The following is a 22,451-nucleotide window of genomic DNA, read 5'->3' on the forward strand; positions in this document are numbered from 1 at the left end:
CAAAAAAGACAAAAGGGTATATAGCTCAGTAGTAGAGCCCTTGCAATTCTCAGGACCAAAAAAACTCAAAAAAAACAATAAGACACACACACACACACACACAGACACACACGTTCATTCACATGAGTCTCTTGTCTATTTCCTTTAACAAAATTCTCAGGACCAACAAAACTCAAAAAAAACAATAAGACACACACACACACACACACACACACACACGTTCATTCACATGAGTCTCTTGTCTATTTCCTTTAACAACTACCATACCTTGCTCAACAGTGTCTCTTACTTGCTATCCATTTCTCCACACAGAATTTTGAAACTAGAGGCCGTGAAGGGGGAGCACTGACTCTTGCTGCTTCTTGTTTTTACACATACCAAGATTAGGAGTCAGATTGTTGCCTGATGGCTGGTCTTTGCGAATCAGTGCTGTGTGCTGACACTCAGATGCATGATTTGTTTTGTTCTAAATCTGAATTGATGCTGGACCTCTATACCAAAAGATAACAGCACACTCAAAATCAGATGATTAAATAGAAGGCCTATTTACAAGTGTGTATCCCATGCAGAGGCTCCCCAGGGGGCAGTGGGATAGGCTGGGCAAGCACTGATAGCTGTTGCCACCAATGGGTCTGGGGAGAAAGGGGAAGCAGAAACCAGGGGGCATTATCAGAAGTGAGGGAACCTGTTCTACTTTGTTTCTCTGTTGCTGTGATGAAATTCTGACCAAAACCAACTTGGGGAAGAAAGGGTTTATTTGGCTTTACTTGTCCACATCACAGTCTGTCTTTGAGGGAAGCCAAGGTAGGAACCTGGAGGCAGGAGCCGAAGCAGAGACCATGGAGGAACGCTGCTTACTGTCTTGCACCTCTGGCCTGTGCTCAGTCAGCCAGCTTGCTCCTACAACCCAGGACTGCCTGCCCAGGAGTCGTACCACCCACACTGGGCTGGATCCTCCCACACTACTCAACAACCAAGAAAATGCCTCACGGACATGCCCATAGGCCAATCCAATAAAGGAAATCCCCCAGTAGAGGTTCCCTCTTCCCAGGTATGTCAGGCTGACAACCGAAGCCAACCATGACAGAATCCATAGAGCTCTCTTGGCAGGAGTACTGGCCTGTGGAAGGATATACACAGCACACAATGACTCACAGGAAGGGGATAGGGGATTTGGTGCCCTGATCTCACTCCCTTCTGTCTCCACTTCCTGCTGGGCTTCCCAGGCCTGAAGCCAACTGGAAACCAGAGTTTGACTCTAACCTCTCTCTGTGTGTGCACGGGAACATCAGGCCTATGTCAGGTGTCTTCTATTGCTTTCCACTTTCTTTTTTCAGACAGGGTCTCAGACTGAACCTGGAGCTCATCATTTTGGCTAGACTTGCCAGCCAAGAATCACCTGTCTCCACCCACCCACCCCCTACCCCCAGAGCTGGGGTTACGGACACATACCGCCAAGTCCAGCTTTTCTTCTGCTGTTGGGGATCTGAACTCAGATCCTCCTCATGCTTGAGTGGCATGTAGTTTACCCACTGAGTCATCTCCCAAGCCCTGTCATCTCTAACCTTATAAAGAAATTCAGTAGTAAATAGAACAGAATGCACATTTTTCTCCCTCCTTCCCTCCTTTGTGTGTGTGTGTGTGTGTGTGTGTGTGTGTGTGTGTGTGTATAGAGGAGAGGACAACTTGTAGGAACCCATATAACTAATTTTTTCTTTGTTTATTTTTGTTTTTGAGACAGGGTCTCTCTGTAGCCACAGCTGGCCTGGAACTCACTACGTAGACCAGCTGGCCTCGATCTCACAGAGATTCGCGTGCCTCTGTCTCTCGAGTGCTGAGACTAAAAGGGGTGTACCACCACGCCTGGCTTACAACAAATTTATTTATTTATTTATTTAAAATTTTTATTTTATGTGTATGAGTGTATTGCCTGCATGTGTATAAGTGCACCTGTGTCATGCACTGCCCTAGGAGGTCAGAAGAGGGCGTCAGATTCCCTCAGAACTGGAGTTACAAACAGCCGCTGCCATGTGGGTGCTGGGAATTGAACCTGGGTCCTCCGAAAGACAACCAGTGCTCTTAACTGCTGAGCCATCTCTCCAGTCCCACAACTGATTCATTAAGAAATAAAACTTAGAATCTGGAAAGATGGCTAAGTGGTTAAGAGCACTTACTGCTCTTCCAGAGGACCTGTGTCTGGTTCCCAGCACCCATATGGCAGCTAAAACTCATCCTTAATTCCACTTCCAGGGGATCCAGTGCTCTCTTCTGTCCTCCATGGGCACCAGGCACACATGGTACACTTACACACATAAAGGCAAACCACTGCTACACATAAAAATAAATAAAATCTTGGGGGCTGGAGAGATGGCTCAGCAGTTAAAAGTACTGGCTGTTCTTGTGGAAGACCTGGGTTCATATCCCAGCACCCACATGGCAGCTAACAACCATCCATAACTCCAGTTCCAGGGGCTCCAACACCCCCAACTTTCCTCCTCAGGCATTGTACAACATGGTTGTATTTAAACATGCAGGCATAACACTCACACATAAAATAAAATAATAAAAATGAATAAATCTTTAGAGAGAGAGAGAAGTAAAAACTGCTGGGCATGGTGACACATGCCTTTAATCCCAGTACTCAAGAGGCAGAGGGTCATGGATGTCTGTGAAATGGAAGCCAGCCTGGTCTACACAGCAAGTTCAAGGTCAGTAGCTGGGGCTACAGGGAGACCCTGTACTGGAAAAAAGAAAGGAAGAAAGAAAGAAAGGGAAAGAGAGAGAAAGAGAGAGAGAGTAGAGAAAGAAAGAATGAAAAGTTGCATCTAGGGATGCAGCTCAGTTGGTAGTACTTACCTAGCACACAGGAAGCCCTGAGTTTGATCCTTAGCACCACGTAAAACCAGGCATGGTGGTGCAAACCTGTAATCTCAGCGTCACTTGTATTTGAGAGATAAAGTAGGGGAGGATCAGGAGTCATAATTGTCATAGAAGGACCTTCAACAGACACCCCATTTCATAAGCCAGAACAGGGTCTCCTATAGAAGCAAGGGAAACCAGCGAAGTGGGAAGTGGGCTGGTCACGAGTGATTTAGTCCACTTGTAAGTAATTGCCTGAGACTGGAGACTTTGTGCATGGATCAAAATTAAGAGTCTGTTATCAAGAAAGGAGAGGAACAAATTCAGCATTGAGCTCGAATGAGCTTGCTGCAAGTGCTTTTATTTAACAATGAAGTCTATTGTCTGCAGGTACTCACCAGGATGGCTATTGCTCCTTCACAGCGGGTGCCATTGATTTCATGTGTCACCCAAATAGGTTGTTTGATCAACCAATTTTACCAAGAGCTTTCTCTGCTTTTTCTCTGATAATGCTATCTCTCCAAAGCCTATGGCTCAGCTTACAAGCTACAGTGCGAATTGTGTCAGTTTTCATTAGGAGTTGGACACCTTCAATAATGCTTCTGGGACATTTATATTTTGATAATGAGGAAATGCATAAATATCACACTAGACTTTGTTTTACTTATATTCTGGAAACAAACAAACTTAAGTCTTCTAACTAGCTAAAAAAGCCTGAATGGGATACATACTGCTATTTTACAGAATTTCACAATAGAGGGCTGATGTGGCCAATAGTGGAGTGCTTGCCTAGCATGCAAGAGGCCCTGAACTGGATCCCCAGTGCCACATCAAACCAGGCATGGAGATTCATGCCTATAATCCCAGCACTTGGGAGATGGAGGCAGGAGGATCAGGAGTTCAAGGTCATCCTCAGCTACATAGTGCTTTCCAGGCCAACCTGGGCTACGTGAGGCCCTGCCTCAAACAACAGAACACCATTTTCACTAATTCATTCCCTTCCTTGTCATTCCATTCTTCCTCTTCTTCTCTCTCTTCCCTCCCCCTTCTGTTTCTCCTCCTCTCTCCCCATCCTCCTCCTCGTCTTTCTCCCCCTCCCCCTCCTCCCCTTCTCTTCTTTGGCATGAGTAAAATCATCTCATTCTACACACTCATTGGCATCACTATATCTAGTCTCATTAAACTTTTTGCTTTCATGTATATGAGTGTTTTTTTAATTTCAAATATTTTATTTATTATTATTTGATATTTTTATTTATTATTTTGCTTTATATGCATTAAGTGTGTTGCCTGCATGTCTGTAAGTGGACTTTTGTCATGCAGTGCCTGAGGAGGTCAGAGGAGAGCTTCAGATTCTCTGGAACTGGAGTTAAGGACGGTTGTTAGCCACCATGTGGGTGCTGGGAATCGAACCCAGGTCCTCTCCAAGAGCAACCAGTGCTCTTAACCACTGAGCCATATCTCCAGCCCTTATTTATTTTTATTTTATGTGTATGAGTATATTACCTGCATATATGTAAGTATACCCATGTTGTACAGTGCCCTTGGAGGCCAGAAGACGACGTCGGATCCCCTGGAACTGGTGTTACAGACAGTGGTTAGCTGCCATGTGGGTACTAGGAATCAAACCCGGGTCCTCTGCAAGAGCAGCCAGTGTTCTTAACTGCTGGGCCATGTCTCCAGCCCCATATATGAGTGTTTTACTTGCATGTATGTAAGTGCATCCCTGTGTGTAATATCCAAGTCCAGAAGAGGATGTCAGATCCCTTGAAACTAGAGCTACAGATGGTTGTTAGCTGCCATGTAGGTGCTGAGAACTGAACTCAGGTCCTCTGGAAGAGCAGCCAGTGCTCTTAACTGCTGAGTCATCTCTCCAACCCCAAATATATTCTTTGTTTGTTTGCTTGTTTTGAGACAAAGTCTCACTATGTAGCTCTGACTGGTCTAGAACTCCAAATGTAGACCAGGCTAGCCTTGAACTCACAGAGAGCTACCTGCCTCTGCCTGACAAATACTGGGATTAAAGGCATGGACCACCATGCCTGACTTAGTCTCACATATTTTACTTTGCTTTTTGTTTAGTTTAATTTTGTTTTGGAGAAAGGGCTTCCCCATGAAGCCCTGGCCAGCCTGGAACTTGATATGTAAACCAGGCTGGCCTCCATCTTCAAGCCTCTGTCTCTTGAGTGCTGGGATTACAGGCAGTATCTTGATGCTTTGATCCATCTTTAAGGTTTGGAACTACGCTGCCACATTACAGTATCAATAATACAAAGGAATGTAACAACTGTAAACAACAGTGAAGAAATGGCATATTTTAACCAGCTTGACTATAGCTGATGGCATTTTCTTTACTGAACATGGTCTAAGCTGAACCAGTCAACTCTGTTTTGGTGATTCAGGTGCATACTGGAAGGCTGTGAGAATTACTACAGACACAGTGATTACTATGGAAATTATCATTGATTTCATACTTCTGAAAAGTACTGAACAAAACCTGGTCTGTGTAGTAATCCTCGCCCTGCCCTGTGGCTATCACAAGTCTCACTCGTGCAGAGGGCTTATCACTGCCAGCACAGCTGACTCTTAGCCTGGGGCATTTCTCTGGCCACAGGACAAAGCTCTATTTAAGGACAAGCTGGGGCTGGGCATGGTGGTGCACGCCTTTGATCCCAGCACTTGGGAGGTAGAGGCAGGTGGATCTTTGTGAGTTCGAGGCCAGCCTGGTCTAGCCTACATAGTAAGATCCAGGACAGCTGGGGCTACAAGGAGACCTTGTCTCAAATAAAAAAAAAAAAAAAAAAAAAAGGACAAGCTGGAAGTTGTCTTGAGTGCAGCCCCTAACCGGTAATGGTGGTTTCCAGCGGTTCCAGTGGAATGAGCTGCAGTTGCCCATAGTGTCATCTCCTATCGGCCCTATGTTGATTTTCTCCCTTTCCTCCTCCTCTCTCTCTCCATAAGTGCTTCCTGGGTCACCTCTGAAGTAAAATACTTCCATGAAAATCTTGGTCTCTGGGTCTGTCTTTGGAGAAAATAAGCTCAAGGCAGTTGTGAGATAGGGTCTCATTTAGCCCAAACTGGCCTCAAACTCTGTATGTAGGGGAGGATGACCTCGAACTTCTGATCCTCCTGCCTCCACCTCCTAGTGATGGAATGGAACCCAAGGCCTTGTGCATGCTGAATTGGCACTCTACCAACTGAGCAACACACCCAGACCTCAAGGCAGTTCATTCTCCTAAATCTCTCCAATGGAGAGATTTATGGATCTCGCTTTAGGGAAAATTGCTCTAGATAACTTCGTTTTATGAGTGGGTTGGACTTATGAGTAGGCTCTGGTGTGCTTAGCCTGACTCCATCTTCAAAGGCAGGTCCAGTGCTCCCTGTGAGGGAAATAGCACAGGCTGACGTCCAGTGCCTTTGGAGGCTGCCTGAGAAGGAGTGATGAAAGTTCCCTCATTCCTGCGGGGTACACAGGGTTTTCATCCCTCTGAGACTCCCCTAGAATACTCATGGAGAACACAGGAGCCTGCTGTGAGTTAAGCAGGAGGAGAAGCAAAGATGGTTCTAGAAGGATCCTTTGGCTTGCTGGAGGTCTAGGCCTAAAACTCCACACCTTGCTTCCCCAAGCCCCTCGAAGTTCCTCTCAGTCTTTGTTGGGTACTCCTCTGCCCCTGCCCCATCGGGGAAAGGGGACATGGGTTTCTAGGGCATTCCTTTCTGGGTCTTTTTTGATGAAATTCCCGCTCACAGAGCACAGAGACAGGCTTCTCTCTGGGATTACATCCTAGTTCTGTGGGTCTCAAAGAAACTATGGAGTTGGGCCTGATAGCACCAGCCTAAAATCCCAGCTACTCAGAAGGATGAGGCAAGAGGATTTTAAGGACTGCCTGAGCTAGAGAGTGAGTATGAAGCCAGCCTGGGCAGCTTAGTGAGAATCTGTCTCACTAAAAAGAGGGCCTGGAGAGATGGCTCAATGGTCAAGAACACCAACTGTTCTTGCAGAGACCCTGGGTTCAGATCCCAGCACCCACATGGTGGCTAACAACTGTCCCCAACTCCAGTTCCAGAGGATCCAACATCCTCAGGCATTGCATGACACAGGTGTACTTACATACATGCAGGCAATAAACTCATACACATAAAAATAATAAAGTATTTTTTTTTTAAGTATAAGGAAGGTGCCGGGTACGGTGGCACATGCCTGTAATTCCAGCACTTGGGAGGCAGGGTCAGGGGGATCTCTGTGAGTTCAAGGCCAGCCTGGTCTACATATTGAGTTCCAAAAAAATAAATAAATAAATAAATAAATAAATAAATAAATAAAGTATAAAGAAGGTTGGGAATATAGATAGTTCAGTGGTAGAATGCTTGTCTTAGTATGTGAGAGGCACCAGGTTCAATGTCTAGTACTAAAAAAGAGACAAAGACTCAGAAACTATGAGATGGTTCCACAGCCCATAGGAGAAGGTAGGAGGGCTGGCAGGATGGCTTTGCAAGTGCCCACAGAGGCCAGAGGCCTTGGATCCTGCTGCACCTGAAGTTACTGGTGGTAGTGAACCATTCATTGTGTGTTGTGGCATCTAAACTCGGGTCTTCTGGAAGAGCAGCAAGTGCTTTTACCCACTGAGCCATCTCTCCAGCCCCCAGGAACTCCATTTCTAGAACACAGACTGAATTCTGCAGTCAGCAAGGCTTTGGTGAGTGATAACGGGGATGGACCCTAACAAAGCCAATGGACTCCCCATCCTCTTCCAGGGAGCTCATAGGTTAAGAAGTGGGATAATTTATTCACCATTTGCCAGAAATTCAAGTAAAGCAACAGCTGTTATCTCTGATGGTTTGGAAAAATTCACAAATTATTCGTTTATAATTATTCTAAAGGAATTAAGAAGATAGGTTTATGCCAAAGGGGCTGGGTAGTCCAACAGTGGCTGTCTGCATGCCAAAACTCAGGGGCTAGAGGCTGCTCAGTCCACGAGGTTGGGTGACTTGGCAGTCCTAGTCTGTCTCTGAAGGCCTGGAAGATTCCTGGAGGATTTCTGGTCTTCAGTCTATGTTGGAAGGCTGAAGGAGCTGAAGTCTGACATTCGTGAAGGATAGCAGCAGCAGAAATACCGACAACAGGTAAAAACGCTCCCAAGCAACAACTAAAGGCATGCAGATAAGCAGTGCTTTTTTTCCTCAGATCTCTTTATATCAAGGTGTTCAGAATATTTTTTCATGCTCTTCTCAAAAGGTAGAATCCAAGTCCCCTCCCTTGAATACAAGCTGGTCATAGGGCAAGTTAGAAATGGTGATATAACTACTGCCTAACTTTTTCCTGGGATGCTCACTCTTAAACCCAGCTGCCATACTGTAAGGAAACCCAGACTATATAGGAAAGTCACATATAGGTGTTCTGATCAACAGCCCTGGCTGACAGAAAGCATCAGTTGCCAGATGCATCTGTGAACCTTGTCTCAGTTGATTCTGATCTCTATCCAGTCTTTATGTTTCTCCAGTTTTAAGGCGTCTTCATCAAGTTCTACCCAAATCATAGATTCACATGCACAATAAATATGTTATGCCAAGGTGTATGGGCTTCTAAAAGCAGGCAGTTGAAGCCTTCTTAGAGAGACTGTGATGGATGGTATGTGTATGAGAGCTGGCCAAGGGGAGTTTCCCTTCAAATATAGTTTGAAACCAGACCTGGTGGCACAGGTCTGTAATCCTAGCTACTCTGGAGCCTGAGACTGGAAGATCTAAAATTCAAGGCCTGCCTGAACTACAGGAGTTCAAGGCCAATCTGGTCAACTTAGTGAGACCTTGTCTGAAAATAAAAAGTAGGCCTGGTGTGGTGTCACTCACTTTAATCCAAGCATTTGGGAAGGAGAGGTAAGAGGATCAGGAGTTCAAGGACATCCTCACTAAATAGTGAGGTGGAAGCTAGCCTGGGCTACATCAGACTTCTGTCAATAAGTTAAAGTTTCAAACAAACAAACAAAGAGGGCTGAGGGTATAGCTCAGGGACAGAGAGTTTGCCTTGCATGCACGCTTTCTTACACAGGGCAACATCCATTCACTCTCTTTCCTGGACTGTGCTAAGCATTGACAGTCATGGATATGTCAGTGGTCAGCAACTAGCAGGCTCCCTCTCTTGTGAAGTTTTCTTTTTAGCAGGAAGAGTTGGGGCATAGAGTATGTGGAGAAGCTTGGGCTATTTTTAAAAATATTTTATCTGTTATTTTTATTTTATGTGTATGAATGTATTGCCTGCAGGTATGTAGGTGCACTCGTGTCGTGCAATGCCTGTGGAAGACAGAAGGGGGCGGTGGATCCCCTTGGAACTGGAGTTACAGATGGTTGTTTGTCACCATGTGGGTGCTGGGATTCAAACCTGGGTCCGCTGCAAGAGCAGTCAGTGCTCATAACTGCTGAGCCATCTCTCCAGACCAGTTTGGGTTATTTTTAGGGTGAGTGATAGAGAAGTGGGGCCCAGACTGACCTTAGTGTGTCAGGCTCCAAGGGGGGAGGTGGGCTGATGGCGCCTTTTCTTCTTCTGACTCTTTTGGGAAATCCCTATGCTGGGAAAGCATCAAATCTGTTAGATTGGAAGTCCCCCCCTCCCACTCCAAGGAGGCAGCCCCAGGAGGGGACCAGTTTTTCAAACTACTTCCTGCCACTCTCCTCTCTACTTCCCATTCAATCTCTTTGTAAAAGGTGACTCCTGAAGGTGACCTATGGCTACTGAGAGGCTGGTTCCAATGGTGACCTTACCCAACTCTTTATCCTCAGGACCTACAACACAAACAAGGACTCCAGTACACTTCCCAACATGGAGGTTGATCCTAGGACCTGTTTAGTAAGCTAGGCAAGTGCTCTACCGCTAAGCTACCATATCATGAGAGACGGGGTCTCTCTAAGTTGCTCAGGCTGACCTTGAATTTATGATCTTCTCTCAGCCTCCTGAGTAACCAGGATTACAGGCTTGCACCACCAGCTCCAGCTGCAACTGATGAACTGAAAACAAAACTCAACACACACACACACACGCACACACACAAACACATACACTAACAAAAAGTATTCTGTGCTTTGCAGAGAAGAAAACCTTTGTCTGAGGTATAGTTCTATCAGAAAGAGATATGAGGGAGCTAGGCATGGTGGTAACTCTTGTAATCTCAGAATTTGGGAAGTGGAGAAAGGAAGATCAGGAGTTCAAGAACATTCTCAGATATTTTTGTTTAATTTTTAAAATTTTTAAAAATTTTGTGTGTACGAGTGTTTTGCCTATATGTATGTAAGTGTATTCATGTTGTGCAATGCCCAGAAGATGGCATTGGACTCCCTGGAACTGGAGTTATGGATGGCTGTTAGCCACCATGTGGGTGCTGGGAACAGAGCCCAAGTCTTCTGCAAGAGCAGCCAGGGCTCTTAACTACTGAGCCATCTCTCCAGCCCCTTTTGTTTGTCTCTTTTGAGACAGGCTCTCATGTATCTCAGGCTGGTCTAAAATTCACTGTACAGTTGAGGATGACCTTGTGCTCCTGATCTTCCTGTCTTTACCTCCCAAATACTGGGGTTACAGGCATGTACCACTTATCCTGTCTTTATGATTTACTTTGCTAGGTAAGGTTTAAAATGCTAAAAGTGTGCTGAATGTGGTGACATGGGTTTGCAATCACGGCACTTGAGAGGCAGAGGCAACAGGATTGTGAGTCTAAGGCTAGCCTCTGCTATATAGGTTATATAGTGAGTTAGAGGCTAGCCTGGGATACACGAGACCCTGGTCTAAAAAAAATATACCAAAGAATTTGTTTTTATGTTACTATGATAAAATAACAGGACCAAAAGCAACTTAGGGGAGCAAAGGCTTTATTTGGCTTACAGTTCCAGGCCACAGTCCATCACTGAGGGAAATCAGGCAAGGCAGAAACTTAAGCAGAAACTTGAAACAGAAACCACAGAGGAACATTGCTTATTGCCTTACTCACTGGCTCAAGTTCAGCTAGATTTCTTACACAGGCCAGGACCTGCCTAGAGATGGTGCTACCCACAGTGGGCTGGGCCCTCCTCCTGAATCAATCGTCAATCAAGACAATCTCTTACAGACTCGGCCACAGGCCCATCTGATAGAGGAAATGCTTCACTTGAAGTTTCTTCTTCCCAGGTGACTCTAGCTTGTGTCTAGTTGACAATAAAAATTAACCAGTACAGACACTAAGATGTCAGGAAAGTGAGATGGCTCAGTGGGTACAGGTGCCTGCCACCAAGCCTGAAGATTTGAGTTTGATCCCTGAACCCACATAGTGGAAGGAGAGAAGTTACTTCTGCAAGTTGTCCTTTGACCTACACACACACACACACACACACACAAAGTAAATGTAAAAAAGCTTTTTAAAGGAGATACTAAGATATGAAAAAAGCAAATTTCCTAAAGTCTCATGAGGTGCAAGCAAGCAAAACAGATTATACCTCACAGTAGGACACAGTTTAATCCAGGCCTACAAAGTCATCACTCTCAAAGACACTGCCTGGACTGACACAGGGAGACCCTTCTAGCAACTTTCTTGGAATTACCCCTCCCAGATGCTACCAGCTCTCTTCCAGAAATCTTAGGGTTATGCCAAGCCTGGCTTCCTGTCCATTAGAGGAAACCTTGGACCTACTCTTGGGTCTGGGGAGGTAGCTTAGGGGTAAGGCATATGTCTAGTATGAGGCCCAGGATTCAATATACAGCACCAAAAAATTATCTCTTATTTAATTTTAAAGGTATCCTGGGGCTGGAGATATAGCTTAGCAGTTAAGAGCACTGGCTGTGCTCTTGCAGAGGACCCAGGTTCAATTCCCGGCACCCACATGACAGATAGCAACTATCTGTAATTGCAGTTCCAGGAGAATCCCATATCCTCTTCTGAACTCCTGGTGTTGCATGGCATGGGCATATGTACATACATGTAGGCAATACACTCATACATATAAAATAAAAATAAATAAAATATTTAAAAAGTTTACTTCACTGTTTAGTGTATGGGGGGGTATATGCATGTGTACAAGGGTGTGCTCACCTCTGTGTTCTTGTGTGAAGGTCAGAGGTAGATGTCAAGGTCTTGTTAAGATTGCCCTCCACTTTAGTATTTTTAAAACTTGCTCTCGCTGGGCATGGTGGCACATGCCTTTAATCCCAGCACTTGAGAAGCAGAGGCAAGCAGATCTTTATGAGTTTGAGGCCAGCCTGGTCTACTTAGTGAGCTCCAGAACAGCTGGAGGGAGACCCTGTCTCAAAAAGAAAAAAAATTAAAATAAAATAAAAAATAAAAAAATTGCTATCTTATTACATAAAGATATTTTTATTTACTATTATTTTATGCTATGTGTATGAGTATTTTGCCTGTGTGTATGTAAGTGTACCATGTGTGTACACCACAAAGAGGCCAGAAGAGGGTGTTGGATGCCCTAAAACTGGAGTTATAGTTAGCTGCCATGTGGGCACTAGGAACTAAAGCCAGGTCCTCTAGAAGAGCAGCAAATGCTCTTAACCACTGAATCATCTCTCCAGCCCCTCTACCATATTCTTTTGTGATAGAGTCTCTCACTGAACCTTGAGCTTTCTCTTCCTGTTAGACCTGCAGGCCAGTGAACCCTGGAGATCTGGCTGTCTCCTCTCTCCTCAGCCGTGGGTTACAGACACACGTTGCCATACCTGGGGATCTGAACTCAGGGCCTCATGTTTTCATGGTAGACACTGTACCCAACCCACTGCGCCATGTCCCCAGCCCCTTCCCTATCATATGTCTCGTGACACAAGAGAACATTTTTGTTAAAACTATATTTTCTTCCCTTTGACAAAATCCTTAAATAGCTACAAATATGTCATCTATGTGGGAGGGAATGAAAAGTGGTGGTTCCTTCTCTTTATCCCTAGGTATCTTTGCTAGAGGCACTATTGTTTATTTGTCACTTTTTAGAAATATTCTAAGACTGAGGATGTGGCTCAGTTGGTAGAGTGCTTGCCTCTCACACATGAGGCCCTGGGTGTTTCATTTCTAACTGCATATACTGGGTATGGTGGCTCATAGCTGTAATTTCACTTGGAGGCAGAAGGATCAGTTCAGGTCATCCTTGGCTACATAACCAGCTTGCGGCCAGCTTGGGCTACATGACTGATACTTTGTTTCAAAAATCAACCAAGGGCTGGAGAGATGGCTCAGTGGTTAAGAGCACTGCTCTTGCAGAAGACCTAGGTTCGGTTTCCAGCACTCACATGGAGGCTAACAACTGTTGGTCACTCCAGTTCCAGGGGATCTGATGCTCTCTTCTGACCTCCTCTGGCATTGCATGACACAGGTGTACTTACATACATGCAGATAATACATTAAAAAAATGTAACCAAAAAATACATTCTCTCTCTGTGTCTCTCTCTCAGATTAGTTGGCTTATCAGGAGTGCTGTGCCATCCTGCTCTCCCCTCCTTGTCTCTGTCCTGCTCAGCACTCCTGCCTCCCTTGGCCACTGGCTGAGCTCAGGTCCTCTGTCTCGCTGCTCATTAGGAAGACTGTCTCCTTGTTCTTATCTTCTCTCTCAATCTTTAAATGTTGAGGGCAGCGACCTCCTTTCCTTTTCTTCCTGCCTCCAATCCCTGGATCATGGCTTAGCATCTATGGTCTCTTCCTGTTGGCCCCAGCCCCCCATCACCCCCTCCACCTCCTTCCTCCCTGCTCTGTGCTGGCCTGACCTCAGCAGGCTGTCTATGGGCCCCCTTGGCCTCAGGCTTCCCAGTGGTTTTGGAGGAGTAGAGGAGAGTGAAGTCAGATGTGTGTCTCCCCCTCACCCCCAGGGTTGCCATGGCCTGGCTATATATAACAAAGCCTCAGCTCATGCCAGTTGGCCACATCCAACCTGTACAGCAAAAAATTAACCCCCTTTCTTGGATGAGTTAATCCCCTTCCTTGGATGTCTCATCTCCATTCTCTGTACTTGGCTTTCTCTGTCTCTGGGTTCCAGTAGCAACTCTTCTTCCTCCTCTCTTCTTTTGAGACAGGTTTGTGCTATGTAGCCCAGGCTGGCCTCAAACACAATTTTCCTGCCTCAGCCCCACCCCCTCCCAATGTCAGGATTATAGGACTGTGCCACTATGCCCTGCTCAGTCTCCTCTTCTTCCCCTTTCTCCATTGGAACTGTGGATGGTTAAGTCCCTTATTAGCCAGCGTTGGGTGCTGTCCTCATGGCTCTGTACAGGCTGCTCCACTTGTGAAGACTTTTCACAAAGGCCTCCTCAAATTTCTCAGTTCAACATGCCAGCTGTTTTTCTCTGGGACCTTCTCTTGTTCAAATTCCAAACAGCTCTCCTGAACTCCTGACCCACGTAAGCAACTCAGACCTTGGATTCTTCACCCTAGTCCTACAAATCTTGTCCCTCCCACAGTTTTCCCCATTCTGGTAAAAAGACAGCTCTGGTTTCTGGTTACGCCATTGTTTGGGGCCTCTTCCTCTCACATCTACATCTGGTCTACCCATCAGCAAATTCTATCAGTTCTATTGTCAAAATACATCCAGAAGTCTACCACTGCTTCATATGGCCTCCCCTTCTAGACTAGCGCTTCCCAGCAGGCACAGCATCCTGGTTTCAGTTTTCTTTTCTTTTCTTTCTTTCTTTCTTTTTTTTTTCTTCGTCTTTTTGAGACAGGGTCTCCCTGTAGCCCCAGCTGTCCTGGAACACATTTGGACCAGGCTGGCCTTGAACTCACAGAGATCTGCCTGCCTCTGCCACCCAAGTGCTGGGATTAAAGACGTGTGCCACCATGCCAGGCCAGTTTTCTGAACTACATAATTTAAGGAAAAAAAAAATTGACTGTAACAGGGAGCAAAAGAGTAAGCAGGGCACTCTTGGGTTTTATTATGTGTCTTGGACATTTGGCCCATCAACAGGTACATGCCTGTAATCCCAGCACTCAGGGAACAGAGGCAGGAGGACAGGGAGTTCGAGGCTAGCCTAGGCTATATACATGAAGTTCCAGGTCAGCAGAGCTACAAAACTCTGGTCTTAAAAACAAAGCCAGTTTTCCTAACACAGTGTTTTAACAATTAGTTTCCTACAAACAGATATTTAGGTCTTGGATTTTTTTTTTTTTTTTTTTTTTGGCTTTTTGAGACAGGGTCTCTCTGTTAGCCCCAGCTGTCCTGGAGTCACTATGTAGACCAGGCTGGCCTTGAACTCACAGAGATCCACCTGCCTCTGCCTCCTGAGTGCTGGGATTAAAGGGGTGAGCCACCACACCCAGCTAGGTCTTGGATTTTTAAAAACAATTGCTACCCCACCTTTTAAAAACAATTGCTGCCCCACCTTACACATTTATCCTTCTGCATGTCCTGAGGACACATCCCTAGATGTACAGTTGTTAGGTCAAAGGGCATGTTCATTTAAAATTCTGGTCATATTTGCAAGTTTTTCTCCAAACCCGCAGACCCTCTCCCCGATAACAAAGGAAGATAATCCTGTTGCTTCATCTGCCCCCACAGCGTGTTCTACCGGACTTTTTGATCTTGGCTCACAGGGCTCGGTTATCTCTACTTTCAACCGGCCTTTCTCAAAGTACGGCAGGGTGAAGCATCGCTTCCTTGCAATCTCTTTGGGAGAGGAGGCTGGGCTCAGCGGAGCTAGTTACCCCCACCCCTCACCCTCCAAGACTTCTTTCTCTCTCTCTGGCTCCTTTCCTTTCTCGCCCACAAGGTTTGGATTCCTGGAACGGCGCCGGTGACCTCACGCCAGTGACTTCACATCCGGAACCTTCTGGGAATTCTCAGCCACACTTTTTCGTAAGAAACCTAACTAGGGAGGAGGGTGGGCGGGGCCGGGGTTTTAGGACCTGGTTGCGGGCTCCCACGATCCGCCCCTGCCCTGATGCCGCCCCCCCCCGCCCCGAGGAATCACCCCTCCCCTCCTCGGCTGCAAGCCCTGGTGACCCACCCCTCCCACCCCTCGCGCTCCCGGGGGCCCGCCTCCCACCGCACACCTGCACACCCTCTGCAGGCACCTGCGAGTCTTTGCAGCGCTGTGCCACCCCCACCCCCAGGACCCAGCCCTCCCCGGCTGTGTGCTCCCCAGGACCCGACCCCTACAGCACATTCCCGAACAGCTGCAGGTCCTGGCACCGCGGTAGTTCCACTCTACCCCCTCACCCATCTGGTGCTGTGCTTTCCCCAGGACCTACCCCTCCTCTCCGCTCCTCTCCCCCATGCAAGCTCCCAGGACCTGTTCCTGGGCCACTCCAGGCAGTGCAGCGTTCAGGTCCTTGGCTGAACCTAGTCAAGTTTCCCCAGAAGTTAGTTAGCATGGCATCTAAGTCCACTGCTCGACCAGGGCTGGGAGAGAGTACCAAGAGAGAGAGAGAGAGCAGGGTGCATCTGGGGAGACGCACAGCATATTCTGGCAGGGCTGCAGGACTTTGAGGCTGGGGCCAAAGAAAGACGTTTTTGTTGGCTTTAGGACTTGTAGACCCTGGACACTTCTACTTTCAAAGGGGTCTCTCTCCCTATCAACCCTATAACTGTGGTAAAATAAAGATGAATATGTGAATGCTATATAGTAAAGATTTTCTTAGGGGTTGGGGATGTGGCTCAGTTGGTAGAATGCTTGCCTAGCATTCAGGGGCCAACTTTCTCAAGGTGGAGACCTGAGGATCAGAAATTCAAGGTCATCCTCACCTACACAGTGAGTTCAAGGCCAGTCTCAAAAACAATCATTTTTTTATGAGGTGTGGTAGCACATACATGACTGTAAATCACAGCGCTTGAGAGTCTAAGGCAAGAGGATCACTGCAAGTTTGAGGTCAACCTGGTCTACATAATGAGTTCCGTTCCAGACAGGGCTATATAGCAAGACCAGTCTGAAACAGCAAAACAAAAGGCAAAAAGGAAACATTTGTTTTGTCTGAAAACTCTTCTTTCCCCCTTCAGATTTTTAAAGAAGTGACAACATTTTCACAGGTCCCTAAAAGTATTTCAGGCCTCAGGCAGGATGACTACCGTACCTAATGGGTAGGTTGGCCCTTGGCCAAATCGAATAGTGTGACACAGTTAGGACAGAAAAACAACAGGCCCTAGAAGGAAGGACTGATAAACACAGCAGCTGCCAGGAAGGGTTTGAACCGCCCACAGCTGGGGAATTTTAAGGTGGAGGTGGAGAAGAGGCAGGCCTGGGATGGGAGGAGCCATGGTTTGGGGAGGCTGTTATAGAAACACAAGCACATGGATCATCAGTGGAGATGTAGGGGTTTAGGGGAGAGAGAACCATTTGGGAAGCCTATCAGAACCTGGAGGCAGGGCAGCTGGGTCTCTGGGCTGTTTTCTCTGACTTGGGTTGAATGGCACCTGCAACCACCCTCAAAGAAAAGTGGACAAAGGGAAGAGAGATTGTATAGGCTCCAGGGTTTGGGAGAGATCGCATGGCATGCCCTTATGAATAAGAAAGCAAAGAATCTGAGACTTAGCAGGTTTGCATGCTGCTTCCGGGCTGTTACTGGAGTCGTCAGAGCTTGATCCCTGGTACCCCTGACAAGCTCTGCTCTGCCACCCACCCTCAGTAGAGCAATTTAACAAAGAAATACTGAAAAGCTGAGAAAAGAGATTTATTCAGTGTAGCCACAATGAGAAAAACAAAGGAGTCCATTGAACACATAAAGTCCATCGTTTGGGTCCTTATGAGATTTAAGTTTAAATAGAGGGCAAGCCAGATACTTAACCCAGCAGTCTTGATCAAGGTGTGTTCCCCACCCATCGCTGACCCATCTTTGTCTCTGCTCCAGGTTCACATGTTGAGGTGGTCTGACAAATTGTTGGGACTGGGAAATTTCTTCCTGGAAGACAAGTTCCTCCTCTGACTGGCATCAGAGCTTCAGGCTTTTCCTCCCTCCACAATGAGATTCCTGGGGAAATTCCAATTTCTTAGGATCCATAGCCTAAGGCAAGGTACAAGTATTCTTTACAATGTCTTCATTCTTTTCTTTCTTTCTTTCTTTCTTTCTTTCTTTCTTTCTTTCTTTCTTTCTTTCTTTCTTTCTTTCCTTCTTTCTTTTCTTTTCCCTCCCTCCCTCCCTCCCCCCCTTTCTTGCTTTCTTTCTGACAGGGTCTTTCTCTCTATGTAGCCTTGGCTGGCCTGGAACTACATATTTAGACCAGGCTGGACTTAAACTCACAGATATTGTCTGCTTTTGCCTTTGAGTGCTGTAATTAAAAGCACAAATCACCATGCCCAGCTAGAATATTCTCCTTTCTGCCAGGACAGTTACAGGGCCACCTCTGACCCAGGTCCCTGCAATTGCCCTAAGGGGTTCCAGCACCCTCTGCTGCCTGCTGTACCTCCCCAAAGCTCCATTCCCTGCAGCCACTTTCCTCCTTCCAAGACCTGCCTATCAAAACCACATCGTCTGGATATTCCCAGAGTTTAGAATGGGAAAAGGCAAACTGGGTTTTCCAAAACCCTTTATAGTAGGAAACTGTCAGACCTCCCTTCCCCAAAAGAAAACAAAAAGCTAGGGCTGGTGAGATAGCTCAGTCAGTAAAGAGGCTTGTAGCCAAGGCTGGTGACCTGAGTTCCATTCCTGGGACCCACATGGTGGGAGGAGAGAATAGCTTTTGCAAATGGTTCTCTGATCTGCACACGGATGGCATGGCATAAATGTACTCCTCCCCCACCCCCACCAAATAAGTAAAATAAATTAATGTAGTTTTAAAAAGCTATAACTTGGCTGCCACTTTGTAATACAAACACTAGGTGTAACAGTTAATCTCATTATTAATTTGATGGGATCTAGAATCACCATCTGGGCAATATCTGTGAGGGAATTTCTAGAGTTGGGGCATTTGGGTGGGAAGACTCATCCTGATTGTGGGTGGCACCATGCCATGGGCTGTGGTCCTTGACTGAATAAAACAGAAAGTAAGCTGAGCACCAGCATTCATCGCTCTCTGCTTCCTGAATGTGACCAGGTCCTGCACGGTCCTGCAGCCATGCCTTCCCCACCACGATGGACTGTGCCCTCAAACTGTGATCCCAAATAAACCTTCTTTCCTTAAGATGCTTTTGTCAAGTATTTTGTCTCAACAATGAGAAGAGTAGTAAAACTGGGTTCCAATGACAATTTGAAAGACAAATCTTTATTCACCCTAAAGCATGAATTGAGTGCCTACTGTGTTCTTGGACTCATCCTTGGTAAACAGGTTGAACAACAAGGAAAAGAGATTTGGTTCTTCATGAAGGTGATTATCCTAGTTTGTTCTTCATTGCTGTGACAAAATACTCGACCAATACCAACTTGGGGAGGAAAGGGTTTATTCTGCTTACATCTCCCAGGTGACAGTTCATCAGGGAGCCCAAGGTAGGAACTCAGGGCAGAAACCTGGAGGCAAGAGTTGGAGCACAGGCCATGGAGGAACGCTGCTTACTGGCTTGCTCCCCTGTCCCCTGCTCAGCCTGCTTTCTTATGCAACACAGGCCCACCTGCCCAGGGGTGGCACCACCTACAGTGGGCTGGGCCCTCCCACATCACTCATCATGAAGATGCCCCTCAGACATGGCCACAGGCCAGTCCAATAAAGGCAATTCCCCAACTGAGGCTCCCTCAACCCAGGTGTGTCAAGTTGACACTAAAGCTATCCAGCACAACATAGAATAAAAATAAATTTTAAAAAAAGGAGGAAATATTGACCTAAGGCCATCAGCAGAGAGGGGTGAAAGCCATTCAGGAATTGATGTTGTAAGTCATCATTGTGTGATTCTATCTGATGTTGCACCAGAATTCAGTGCCCACTGAATGCAAAGCAGTGTGACAAATGGCATAAAGGACTTTAGTGATGAAGACATACCCAGATACCCCAAAATAAGAGTTATCGTGAAAAGAGGTGAAAGGTCATTTAGTTATAATGCACGAAGAGCATGGCACCTGCAGCCAGCGCCAGCGTGTCAGGGCACAGGTTCATTCATTCATTTCATGATTTATTTATTCACCATCCTTGAGGTGACTGCCAACTGTAGTCCCTGAGTGGGCGGGGCAGCAAGCACTGTCCCTGCCTCTGTGGAAGTCACTATTTGTGTGTGTATGTCTGTTGCTGCATATGTGTAGAGGTCAGAGGATGTCTTTGGATATTGGTTTTGGTCTTTCACATTGTTTTGAGTCAGTATCTCTGATCATTCACTGCTACATAGGCTATGTAGGGTGTCTCTTGTCCCTGCCTCCCATCTTCAGGTAGGGGCAAAGAGATTATAGACTTTATATGATACTGGATCTAGCTTTTCTTTTTTTCTTTTTTGGTTTCTTTGAGACAGGGTCTCCCTGTAGACCCACCTGGCCTGGAACTCACTATGTAGACCAGGCTGTCCTTGAACTCATGGAAATCCACCTCCCTCAGTCACCCAAGTACTGGGATTAAAGGTGAGTGCCACCGTGCCTGGCTCTGTTTTTAAAAATATTTTATTTATTTATTTATTATTTATTTGTTTATTTATTTATTGGTCTTTTTGAGACAGGGTCTCCCTGTAGCCCCAGCTGTCCTGGAACTCACTATGTAGACCAGGCTGGCCTTGAACTCACAGAGATCCACCTGCTTCTGCCTCCCAAGTGCTGGGATTACAGGCGTGTGCCACCACTCCCGGCAAAATATTTTATTTATTATTTTTATTTTATGTGTATGAGTATATTGACTGCATGTTTGTAAGTGCACCCATGTCCTACAGCACCCACAGAGGCCAAAAGAAGGTGCTGGATCCCCTGGAACTGCAATTATAGGTGGTCTTGCAAAGCCCTTGGAGGTCATAAGAGGACTCAGATACCTTGGAACAGAGGATTGTTACAGAGGGTTGTTGGCCACCATGTGCTAGGAATTGAACTCAGATTCTCTGCACTCTGCAAGAGCAGCTAGTGCTCTTAACTGCTGAGCCATCTCTCCAGAACCCCATTTATATTCTTAAAGATCCTTTGTTTTGTTTTGAGACATGGTTTCCCTGTAGCCACAGATGGCCTGAAACTTGCTATGTAGAAGGATTTTTTTTTAACTTTATATTTTATTTTTATTTATATTTTTATGTGTGTATGAGTGTTAAGCCTGCATGCATGTGTACCCATGTCGTGCAGTGCCTGAGGAGGCCAGAAGAGGTCATCAGATCCCTTGGAACTGGAATTATGGACAGTTGTTAGCTGCATGTGGGTGCTGGGATTAGAACTGGGGTCTTCTGCAAGAGCAGCCAGTGTTCTTAATTATTGAGCCATCTCTCCAGCCCCTAAGAAGGATTTAAAAAAATTATATATATATATATATATGCATGTGCATGCAGGTGACCTAAAAGGCCAGATGAGGGATTGGAGCCCTGCATGCCATTGTGAGTCACCTGACCACGTGGTGGGTGCTGGGAACTGAACTTGGCTCTTCTGCAAGAACAACAAGGGCTCTTAACTGCTGAGCCATCATCTCTCAAGCACCTTCAGTTTATATTTTGATAGATTTTAGGGAAAATTTGAAAGGGCATGAAATTTGGGAGGAAGCCCTTCTCTTTAGAGAGGAGAAAAGGGCTGGGGCATGTGTTGGATTAACTTTTCTTGGGAAGAAATGAACAAACTCACCACAGATGAGTCACTGATGACAGAACAAAGTAAGGGTTCCACCAAACTCTTACTCTGTGGACTCTTGAGTTTATTGAATTTATTACAGAGCATGGATGAGCAATTACTTACAGTAGCGTGGGTGACCCTCAAACTTCTGTATCACTGAAAAGTCCCACTTCATCATGGTTGATGACCTTACAGAAGCGGCATCCTGGAATCTTCTGCTTCCTGTATACACACTAGTATCTTCCAAGATCACTTGTAGTTTGGGGTGGGGGGTAGGGAGGAGACAGGGCTGGAATTCCAAGTGAGGCTCCTGTGACCCTCCCCACCCTCCTATTAGGGAAAGTTAACTGCTCCATTAAGGAGCAACTAGCTAGCACTGTATTGTTTTGCTCAATTAGTTGTCATGGCTACCAAACTGAGGTAACCTCACCTCCAAGATGATGATGGGAAGATCAAGTTTTGCCCTGAGGGGAAAAAAACCATACCACAAGACCAAGGTTAGAGAAAGTCTGTCAAAAGGGACCTTGGATTGAGAACTGAGTAAGGAGCTCATTTACAAAAGATCTGGGAGAAGAGGCCTCCTGGAAAAGGGAGATGGAAAATACAAAGGTCCTGGGGCACCAATCAGCTTGGTATGTTTTATATAGAAAGCTAGTGTGACTAAGGAGTAATGGGGGGCAAGGAAGTGAGAGGAATGCAGAGAGTCAAGTTGTTCTGGTCTTACAGGCTCCTGACAGTTTAGATTCCAGACCTAATAACCTAGGAAGCCAGTGGGTGGGTGGGGGGGTGTAACATTTGATGCAGGAGTGGCGTGTGTGTGTGTGTGTGTGTGTGTGTGTGTGTGTCTAAGAAAAATACTTTATCACTGAGCCATATCTCTAGCAGTAAACACTTTTGGTTTTGGTTTATTTTTATGTGTATGAGTGTTTTGCCTGCATGTACAGAAGTGCACCACATGCATGCAATGCCTGAGGAGGCCAGAAGAGGGCATCAGTTCTCCTGGAATGGGAG

At 46.1% G+C, this 22,451-nt stretch overlaps 1 long non-coding RNA gene across 1 annotated transcript; it reads left to right on the forward strand.

Annotated features, from left to right (window-relative positions):
• Positions 1–15,570: 15,570 nt before the first annotated feature.
• On the forward strand, positions 15,571–18,807 carry LOC115070920. The gene is made up of 3 exons (XR_003850025.1): positions 15,571–15,654; positions 17,643–17,811; positions 18,773–18,807. It is a non-coding gene; the product is annotated as an uncharacterized LOC115070920 (long non-coding RNA).
• The last annotated feature ends 3,644 nt before the right edge of the window (positions 18,808–22,451 follow it).

This window comes from Nannospalax galili, unplaced genomic scaffold (assembly GCF_000622305.1).
Source record: "Nannospalax galili isolate Female #2095 unplaced genomic scaffold, S.galili_v1.0 scaffold951, whole genome shotgun sequence".
Lineage (NCBI taxonomy): Eukaryota > Metazoa > Chordata > Mammalia > Rodentia > Spalacidae > Nannospalax > Nannospalax galili.